Below are 11,637 nucleotides of genomic sequence, written 5' to 3' on the forward strand. Positions count from 1 at the left end.
CGCTAAAAATAGGCTAGAATTACTGTTTGCACACATGAATTGTTAGTAACCGTTAATGAACATGGAAACCCTAACTTTTGGTAAAATTACAGGATTACCCTTTTAATATGAAAATGACTGTTTTGCCCCTAGGTAAAAATGACCATTATACCCCTAGGGTTTATATATGAATTTAATACATGGGATTTTGATAAACATGGTATGTATGATATGCACATGACATGTATGATATGCACATGATATGTATGATATGCACATGATGTATTCATAAATGCATTGGGTTGGGTTTTTATATGGATGGAGGAAGTGCAAAAGGGCTTATGCCCTAGTTATTAAAAGGGCTTATGCCCCAGTTATTAAAAGGGCTTATGCCCCAGTTATCAAAAGGGCTTATGCCCCAGTTATTAAAAGGGCTTTTGCCCCAGTTATTAAAAGAGGCTAGGCCTCGGTTATATGATAAAGCACTATCTTGCCAAAGGGAGAGTTATGGTTGGGTGGGTTGAGTTATTCCCACATGGTGTGTTGGTTGGTACGGGTGGAGAGTAGCGGATGGTGGGTCGAGTAGTCTCCCCAAATGGGCTTGCATTCATTTGTTTTTCCATTGACGATACATGTGATATTGAAATGGGCCTACGGGCCATACCATTTACAGTAAAAGGCTTCGGCCCAGTGTTATGAAGTATAAAATATGAAAAGGCTACTGCCCAAGATATACATATTGAGATTGGACTTGGGCTAAGGCCCAAGAGTGATATTGTTTTGGGCTCGAAAGGGCTTGTTGCACACCGAGTTTCCAAACTCACCCCCTTTCCTTAACCTTGCAGGTGAGCCTTGATGTGGGGACTTGGAGCCGGAGGGGATTCAGAGTGGCCATGGTGATCGCCTTTGGGCTTTTAAATAAGCTTGGTTTTCTTTAAATTTCCATTAATTATTATTTATTCTTGGGTTGTAATAAGGCCATTTTAACTTTTCTTTTGCTTCTTTTCGGGATTATTTTATTTTTAATAACTTTAAAACTGGTTGATAATTATACAAATGGGCTAGACTTAGAACGTGTTTTCCAAACGATACTTGATTTCAAAATATTACAACACTACAATTATTCGATTTATCAAAGACGTCCACTTAAACAAATTTAAACTTGATATAACAAAGTGTGGCAATGGTCGTGGGCATATCTAGGATTGGATCCAATCGAAGAGCTTGGTACTTAAGCAGCCTTCATGGCTCACCTCCTCTGTCTCGGATACCTACCTGGTGTGTAACACCCCGTACCCGAGACCGTTGCCGGAGTCGAACACGAGGTGCTAACAGACATAATACATTTATTTTCACAATCCATTTGAAAATTTTCCAGACAAGCTGGTTACTGCATCACTATTGCCTTAAAAATCATATCTTGAGTTTTAAAACTCGAAAACAAGTTTCGTAAATTTTTCCTGAAACTAGACTCATATGTTCATCTAAAAATGTTTTTTCTAGAATTTTTGGTCGATCCAATTAGTACAGTTTATTAGTTAAAGTCCCCCCTATTTCAGGGTTCGACTACACTGACCTTTGCGTATTACGACTTGGATATCTCCCTGTACAGGGCTTTAATACTGATTCCGTTTCTTTATAATGAAACTAGACTCAACAAGGAATCTATACATATAAGTCATGACTTCTAATTATCTCTGGTTAATTTATAATGAATTTCCAAAGTCGGAACAGGGAATCCAGAAACTGTTCTGGCCCTATTTCACAAAAACTTTAACATCTCATAATGTACTATTCATATGACCGTTCCGTTACTTTCCTATGAAAATATATTCATCAAGGTTCAATTACATAATTTATTCACTATTTAATTCCATTCCTACTATTTTTAGTGATTTTTCACATCCACATCACTGCTGCTGCCAGCATCAGCCTTTAGGGTAAACTTTACCTATTACATAGTTTCCATGATTCAACTAGCCCTTTAGCATATATAGCACAAAATATGATCATGATTAACCATTCCAATGGCTAATCATTCCCAAACATTTCCATACCTCTTAATGAACATCATACAAAACGATTATAATATTAAGCTCAAAGTGTATATAAGCCATTTTCGCATGGCCATCCAAATTTATACAAAACCAAAGGGTCTATAACCAACAACAAAAAGGGTAGTCCTATACATGCCATTTCTGTGACAGCCTTAAAACGACCCTAGTCGGAATGTGGTTTCGGGACCACAAAACCGAGGCATAAAAATAATTTAATATTCATTTTGATGCCTATAATATGTGTTAATTCGTGTGTGACATTTTTGATGTTTTGATTTCGGGTTATAAATGTGAATTTCACTAAAAAGGACCTAGTAGTAAACTTTGAAAGTAGGATAGGGAAATGTGTGATGACTAATTGAATCATGCATGTAAAACAATGGTTTTGCATGTCAAATACCCCTTCTTTTTATAAGTGGTGGCCGGCCATGACAAAGGAGTGTGGACAAAACATGTCATAGACATGTTGTGTTGGTGCATTATGGGAGGAAACAATAAACTAAGGTTAGGAATAAAGAAATGGGAAGAAAAAAAAAAGAGAGAAGGTGTGTGATTCCCCCCATTGCCGTGAGTTGAGGGAAAGAAAACAAAAAAAAGTGTTCATCATTTTTTTTCACTTCTCTTGGCCGAAAATTTTAAGGAAGAAGGAGGGAGTTTTTGCTTCATGCTTGGTTTGGAAGAGGATTAGGAGGAGGTTTGGCCATACTTGTATCTAGATTAAGGTATGTTTGAGGTTGTGCCATGAGATTCATGCATGTTTTTAGTTGCTAGCTTGAGTTCTAATTAGCCCATGGTTCAAATCTTTGCTATGTCATGGGGATGATATTCGGCCAAGGTGGCTTTTGTGTTAATGCCATTGCATGCTAAATATGAAGCTTGTTAATGATATATGTGATGGTGGGTTGATGACTCCTGGATTTTCCTTTTAGCATTTTTGAGTGAGACATTAAGTTCTTTGTTTAACCATGACCAAAATTGAAATGGTATGGTGTTGTGATGTATTCGGCCATGGTATATCCATAAGTATGATTTATGCTTATTGCATGGTAGGTAAGATTTGTGTTTTTGGATATATGTTTATATTTGGTTATAATCAACTTGAGATTCGGCCCTTGCACCTATATGTATATATGTTTGCACATGATGTATTGGTATGACATATATACTATCTCAAGGTATATATTTACTTATGATGATGTTTGGTTATGAAGTAAATGATAGATGCGTATTGAGCTACAATATGTAATGCATTAGTTAGTAAAATGTATGCCATTTATGTGTGGTATTAAATATGTAATTGGCCTCAACATCAACATGCATATTCGCCACATGAGATGGATTGGTGTGCATGCATTCGGTTAGAGGCAAGCATATTGATGCCTTTATCTTGGTTAGGACAATCGGCTAAAAAGGGAGTGTGGGTTAATATCTTGAGTTGATGCATGATTTCACATGTATGTGACTTTAATGTCTAATGTATAAATGTGGGCTAAGTGCCTTGTGTTCCTTTTTCGATGCTCAAATGATTAAATCGATTTATTTATTTAATTAAGCTCAAGAGCAAAGGGATCTAAATCCGATAAAGGGAAGGAAAAAGTGGTCGAATAGCCATCGAAATCGCTCGACAACATCCGAGGTAAGTTCTTGAGTAATAGAGCTTAAATTATGATTTGATTAGATCATGTTTTAAGCAAATCAAATCATGCTCTTTGTGTGTGGATATTGAGCCGATATTTGCAAGTGTGATAAGTGTCTTGTGTTTGAGTTTTGCTAATGAAAATGAAATACTGAATGTGTCATGATTTAGTGTTAAATGTGCATGGTTATTCAATGATGTCCGGCTAAGTCCCAAGGCTTTGTGCTAAGTGACCATATCCGGACTAAGATCCAAGGCATTTGTGCGAGTTCCCAAATCCGGACTAAGATCCGAAGGCATTTGTGCGAGTTCCCAAATCCGGGTTAAGTCCCGAAGGCATTTGTGTGAGCTATTACAACCGGGCTATGTCCCAAGGCTTTTGAGCGAAGTCGCTATATCCGGATAAAATCCGAAGGTACGTGATTCGAGAATGAGCAATCTTGCTGTAAAAATTTCAGTTAATACGCTTGCAAAATTCCGAAATGAGGTATGTTTCAGATGTGCTTTGAATTAGTTGAGCCCTTACAAATAAGTATTCGCCGCTTGATAAACGAGCTACCGCCTTTGGCTAAGTTGATCTTTTGTATGAACATAAGGGTTGGTAATGTGAAGTAAGTATGATATTGAGAATTAGTGCATATGAAATTATCCGCTTAGCTATATGAATGCTATGCTTTTGTTGTGTTGGAATCCTTGCTCAAAACTTACTAAGCATAAATTGCTTACTCCGCTTCTTTGTTCTCTGTTTTATAGATTTTGGCTCGTCACCATCGGACTCGGGATTTTGGAAGTCAAGTCTCCCACACTATCAAAGCCCCTTTTGGTACAAATTTTGGTTGAACTTTAAAATGGCATGTATAGGACTACTCTTTCGTTTGTTGGTCATAGACCCTTTGATTTTGTATAAATTTGGATAGCCATGCGAAAATGGCTTATATGCACTTTGGCATGGTATCATAATCATTTTGTATGTTGTTCATTAAGAGATGTGGAAATGTTTGGAATCTATTAGCCCTTGGAATGGTTAACCGTGATCATCTTTTGTGCCATGTATGTTAAAAGGGCTAGTTGAATCAAGGAAATTATGAAGTAGGTAAAATCTACCTTAAAGACAGAGGTTGACAGCTGCAGTGATGTGGATGTGAAAAATCACTAAAAATAGTAGGAATGGAATTAAATAGTGAATAAATTGTGTAAATTAACCTTGATGAATCTATTTTCATAGGAAAGTAATGAAATGATCATATGAACGGTATGTTAACAGATATTGAAGTTTTCACGAGACAGGCGTAACGGTTTCGGATTCCTATTCAATTTGGAAATTCATTGTAAATTAACCGAGATAATTAGGAGTCATGCCATATATTTTCCTCTTTGAGTGTAGTTTCTATAGAAATAAACGACATCAAGATTGAAGCCTCATGACAGGAGATATCCAAGTTGTAATGCTTGATGGTCGGTGTAGTCGATCCTCGTAACATGGGAGACTTTAACTAACAAACTGTACTAATTGGCCCAACCAAAAATTCTAGAAAAAAATTTGTAGATGCATATATGAGTATAGTTTCAGGAAAAATCACGAAACTGATTTTTGAGTTGTGGAACTCAAGATATGATTTTAAGGTGACAAGGACACGCTTAGCCAACCTGGCTGGAAATTTTAAATGGACTGTGAAAATAAATATATTTATGTCATTAGCACTTCGTGTTCGACTCGTGACGGACTCGGCACGGGTGTTACAATTTCAAAGTTCAACCAAAAGTGCACCAAAAGGGGCTTTGATAGTGTGGGAGACTTCGACTTCAATAATCCCGAGTCCGATAGGTGATTTAACCAAAATCTATAAAACAGAAATTATAGAACGGAGTAAGCATTTAATGCTTAGTAAGTTTTGAGCAATGAAATTAAGCACAATTGAAGTATGGCATTCATATAACTAAACGGATAATTCCATATATACATATTCTCAAATCATTCCTACTTCACATTCCAACCCCTATATTCATACATAAGGGATCATCTTAGTCAAAGACCTAAGCTCATTACTCGATCGAGCGAATAATATTCGAAAGAAATCAACTATTCCAATGCACATACGAAACATACCTCATTGTTGGGATTTTATGAGCGTATTAATTGAAATTATTACAGCAAGATCGCTCATTCCCAAATCACGTACCTTCGGAATTTAACCGGATATAGCTACTCGCTCAAATGCCTTCGGGACATAGCTCGGTTATAGTAACTCGCACCAATGCCTTCGGGACTTAGCCCGGATTTGGTAACTCGCACAAATGCCTTCGGGACTTAGCCCGGAATTAGTAACTCGCACAAATGCCTTCGGGACTTAGCCCGGTTATCATCCGAATATCCATACACATATCAATAAATCATGACACATCTATATTTCATTTGCATAACTAGGATTCAATCACAAGTCGCTTATCGAGCATAATCATTTTCGGCTCAATAGCCACATACAAAGAGCATGATTTTGATTTGCTTAAAACATGATCTAATCAAATCATAATCTAAGTTCCATTACTCAAAACTTACCTCGGATGTGGTCGAACGCTTTCGGCTATTCGATAACTTTTTCCTTTCCCTTATCCAACTGTGGTCCTCTAAGCTCTTGAGCTAATTCAAACAAATTTAACTTATTAAAGTCTCATTATGCTAGCTTATGGCGAATATGACAAGGAGCTTGATAGGTCATATGGCCACCTTTTAGCTCAAATACACAATGGTCATGCGATTTTTAATCACATTAAGCAATTTAACACAATTCTTTTGAACATCAAAAGAGAACCTCAAGTACTTAGCCCATATATACATTAGGCATTAAAGTCACATATATATATGGAAATCATGAATCAAACTCAACATTTTAGCCCACACTCTCTTTTAGCCGATTATCTAAGCCAAGATAAAAGCATCAATATGCTTGCCTCTAACCGAACACATGCAACACCAACCTATCTCATGTGGCCGAATATACATGTCTAGGTTGAGGCCGAGTATATGCTTAATACTTTCTACAAATATGGTTACTTGTATTGACTACATACCATTTTGCTTCAAATTCAAAACTCGGCTAATACACATATACACACTAGTAAATCAAACACTAACATTGGCACTTCACCTTACTACCATTTCTCATCTAAATAACGTGAACAACAACCACATTTCTCTTCTACTTCCCACCATGGCCGAATGCATCACAACACCATACCATTTCAATTTTGGTCATGGTTAAACAAAGAACTTAATGTCTCACTCAAAAATGCTAAAAAGAAGATTCAAGAGTCATCAATCCACCATCACATGCATCATTACAAAGCTTCACTTTTAGCATGAAAATGACATCAACACCAATCCACCTTAGCCGAATATCATCTCCATGACATAGCAAAGATTTGAACCATGGGCTAGTTAGAACTCAAGCTAACAACTAAAAACATGCATGAGTCTCATGGCACAACATCAAACATACCTTATCCTAGATACAAGTATAGCTGAACCTCCTCCTAATCCTCTTCTAAGCCAAACATGAAGCAAGAGCTCCTTCCTTCTTCCTTAGAACTTTCGGCCAAAAGAAATGAAAAAGGATGGACACTTTTTTTTTCTTTGTTTTCATCATATTCCCTTTCATTATTTTATTACCATACTCCTTATTTTATTTTTCCTAACATACATCACTAACATAACATGTTTGTGACTTGTTTCCACCCATAGCATTGCCGGCCACTATGCTTTAATTTGGCTAATTTGACATGCAAGGACAAGCACTTTCCCACATATATTAATAGGCCACTTTAACACTTGCCTAGCATATTTCTAAATTGTCTCACATAAGTCCCTACTAATAAATTTCACATACACTGACCAAATTAAAGTATGGAACTATCACACAAGCATTTACGCACATCATAAACACAGAATATAACCTTTAATTATTTATAAGACTCGGTTTCGTGGTCCCGAAACCACTTTCCGACTAGGGTCAATTTAGGGCTATCACAACTCTCCCCCACTTAAGAAATTTTTGTCCCCGAAAAACTTACCGGTAAATAGGTTTGGGTATCGTTCTTTCATGGCATTCTCGGTTTCCCAAGTAGTTTCTTTGATCCCGTGTTTAAGCCATAACACTTTCACGAACAAAACCCTTTTGTTTCGTAACTCTTTCACTTCACGAGCCAGGATACGAATCGGTTCTTTTTCATAACTCATATCAGGTTGAATTTCAACCTCTGATGGATTAATTATGTGCGATGGATCAGATCTATAACGTCGAAGCATCGAAACATGAAAGACATCGTGAATCTTTTCAAGTTCAGGGGGCAAAATCAATCTATACGCAACTGGACCAACTCGTTCAGATATTTCATACGGCCCAATGAATCTCGGACTCAGTTTGCCCTTACGGCCAAATCTGAGTATCTTTTTCCAAGGTGAAACCTTAAGAAACACTTTGTCTCCCACCTGATACTCAATGTCTTTTCGTTTCAAATCCGCATACGACTTCTGGCGATCTGTGGCTGCCTTCAGACTTTCACGGATTACTTTTACTTTCCGTTCAACATCTTTAATCAAATCAACTCTAAAAATTTTACTTTCACCGAGCTCGGTCCAAAACAATGGTGTACGGCATTTACGCCCGTACAAAGCCTCGTAAGGTGCCATCTTAATACTTGATTGAAAACTATTGTTGTAAGTGAATTCAATCAAAGGTAAATACCGCTCCCATGAACCACTAAACTCGAGGATGCAACATCTCAACATATCCTCAAGTATCTGAATTATCCGCTCAGATTGACCATCGATTTGTGGATGAAAAGCGGTGCTAAAATGCATCTTGGTACCCAAAGCTTCTTGCAATTTCTTCCAAAATCGCGAGGTGAATCTCAGATCTCTATCTGACACAATAGAAATCGGTACCCCATGTAATATCACAATCTGAGAAACATACAATTCAGCTAGTTTATCCAATGAAAAATCCATACGTACGGGGATAAAATGAGCCGACTTAGTCAGTCTATCAACAACAACCCAAATCGCATCTTTCTTACTTGTCGACAACGGCAACCCAGATACAAAATCCATCGTGACTCGATCCCATTTCCATTCAGGTATCATGATTGGCTCAAGTAAACTCAGAGGTACTTGATGTTCCGCCTTCACTTGTCGACATACTAAGCACTTCAAACAAAATCGAAATGTCTCGTTTCATACCATGCCACCAAAATCGGCGTCTCGGATCGTTGTACATTTTCAGTACTCCCGGTGAATTGACATTCGGCTACAATGAGCTTCGCTCGTAATCATCGAAATGAGTTCTGAATTTCTTGGAACACACAAACGACCTTTGAACCTTAAACAATTGTCATCATTGATTTGAAACTCGATTCCATATTCGAACACATTCAGTCCGTTTTGCAACCAATTCATCATCGACTTTCTGAGCTTCACGAATTTGATGAATCAATAATGGTTTGGCCTTTAATTCAGCTACCACTACATTGTCGGGTAGAATAGACAAGTGTACATTCATCGTCAGAAGCAAAAAAGCGATTTCCGCTTAAGGCGTCCGCACCACATTAGCCTTTCCGGTGATAATCAATGACAAGCTCATAATCTTTCAACAACTCAAGCCAACGCCTTTGTCTCAGATTCAAGTCTCTTTGAGTTATCAAATATTTGAGACTTTTGTGATCCGAGTATACATGGCACTTCTCACCAAATAAGTAATGTCGCCATATTTTCAAGGCGAACACAATGGCGACTAGTTCAAGATCATGGGTCGGATAATTTTTCTCATGTGGCTTTAATTGTCTCGACGCATAGGCCACAACTCGACCTTCTTGCATCAATACGCAACCCAACCCAAGTAGGGATACATCACTATAAATGACGAACTCCTTGCCCGATTTGGGTGCACTAGAATTGAGCTTCACCAAATAAGTTATCGATTGATCAAAACTTTTCGACATTTTTCCGTCCATTCAACTTAACATCTTTACAAGTAGTTTCGTCATCGGTGTGGTTATCATCGAGAAACCTTTTACAAACCGTCGGTAGTAACCGCAAGTCCCAAAAAGCTCGAACCTCAATAATATTTCTCGAGGCTTCCAGCTAAGTATGGCTGAAATTTTGCTCGGATCAACTCGAATACCCGATCGCGGATACCACATGACCCAAGAAGCTAACCTCTTAACCGTAACTCACACTTCATCGAACTTAGCATATAACCGCTTATCCCGTAAAATTCGCAACACTAATCTCGGTGCTCAAAGATGTTCTCTTGAATAGACCAAGATGTCATCAATGAACACAACTACGAACCGGTCCAAATACTGTCTGAAGATTCGATTCATCAAATCCATAAATACCGCAGGGGCATTAGTGAGCCCAAACGGCATCACTAAGAACTCGTAGTGACCGTATCTCGTTCTGAAAGCAGTTTTGGGTATATCCGAATCTCGAATTCGCAACTGGTAATAACCCGATCTCAAATCTATCTTTGAAAACATCGAGGCTCCCTTTAGTTGATCAAACAAATCGTCAATACGCGGTAATGGATATTTATTCTTTATTGTCACTCTATTCAGCTGACGATAGTCGATGCACAACCTCATGGTTCCGTCCCTCTTTTTCACAAACAATACTGGTGCACCCCAAGGTGAGAAACTTGGTCGAGCGAAACCTCTACCCGTCAATTCTTGCAACTAAGCTTTCAACTCTTTTAACTCAGTTGGTGCCATACGATACGGAGCTATCGAAATCGGCGTAGTCCCAGGTCCAAGCTCGATGCCAAACTCTACCTCCCGAACAGGTGGTAAACCCGGTAATTCTTCGGGAAAAACATCCGGGTATTCGCAAACCACCGGCACAGATTCGGGTTTCTTTTCTAACTCTTTGTCATCAAGTACATACGCAAGGTATGCTTCACACCCCTTTCTTACATATTTCTGAGCCAACATTGAGGATATTACAGCTGGTAACCCTTTTAAGTCCGTAGACTCAAGTCGGATTATCTCATTATTTGCGCACCTCAAATCAATAGTCTTGCTTTTGCAATTCACAACCGCATCATGCACGGTCAACCAATCCAAACCAAGAATAACATCAAATTCATCAAACGACAAAAGCATCAAGTCCGCCGGAAAACAGGAACCTCAAATTACTAGGGGACATTTCTTACACACTTTGTCGACAAGCACGTAACGACCCAAGGGATTTGACACCCGAATTACGAACTCAGTAGACTCAATAGGTAAAGTCTTACTGGATGCTAAGGTTTCACATATATAAGAATGAGTAGAACCAGGGTCAATCAAAGCAATCACATTAGTATCAAAGAGAGTAAAAGTACCGGTAATAACATCTAGCGAGGAAGCATCCTCGCGTGCGCTTATAGCATAAGCCCTAGTAGGAGCACGAGCCTCAGATCTGGTCGTTGCATCTCTAGATCCTCTCTGACCACTACTAGCATTGCCCGTATTTCTAGATGGTCTACCTCGAACAGTGGTAGCACCCGATTTCTCACTCTAATTTATATTCTGTTCAGACAACCTCGGGCAATCTTTAATAAAGTGGTCAACTGACCCGCACTTGTAACAGGAGTGGTCATGGAATCTACAACTCCCCGAATGCCATTTACCACAACACCGGCACTCCGCTCTGCCTCGACGATCGGTTCAACATCGGCGATCAAGTGACTCGTGCACTCACAGGGGTCGATCGCGATCTCATCTAGAAAAGCCAAGTGTTTCTAGATCGGCCTAAATCATCTCTAAATTTCTTCGATGACTGTTGAAAGGGCCTCCCCGAAGACCTCTTGCGAAACTCCTTTGCTCCCATATCAGCTTTTGTTTTCTCCATACTGAGCTCCTTGGCTTTGCAAGCTCACTCGACGAGTACCACAAATTCTCGGATTTCTAAAATGCCAACATACAACTTTA

The sequence above is a fragment of the Gossypium arboreum genome, chromosome 11 (assembly GCF_025698485.1).
Source record: "Gossypium arboreum isolate Shixiya-1 chromosome 11, ASM2569848v2, whole genome shotgun sequence".
Lineage (NCBI taxonomy): Eukaryota > Viridiplantae > Streptophyta > Magnoliopsida > Malvales > Malvaceae > Gossypium > Gossypium arboreum.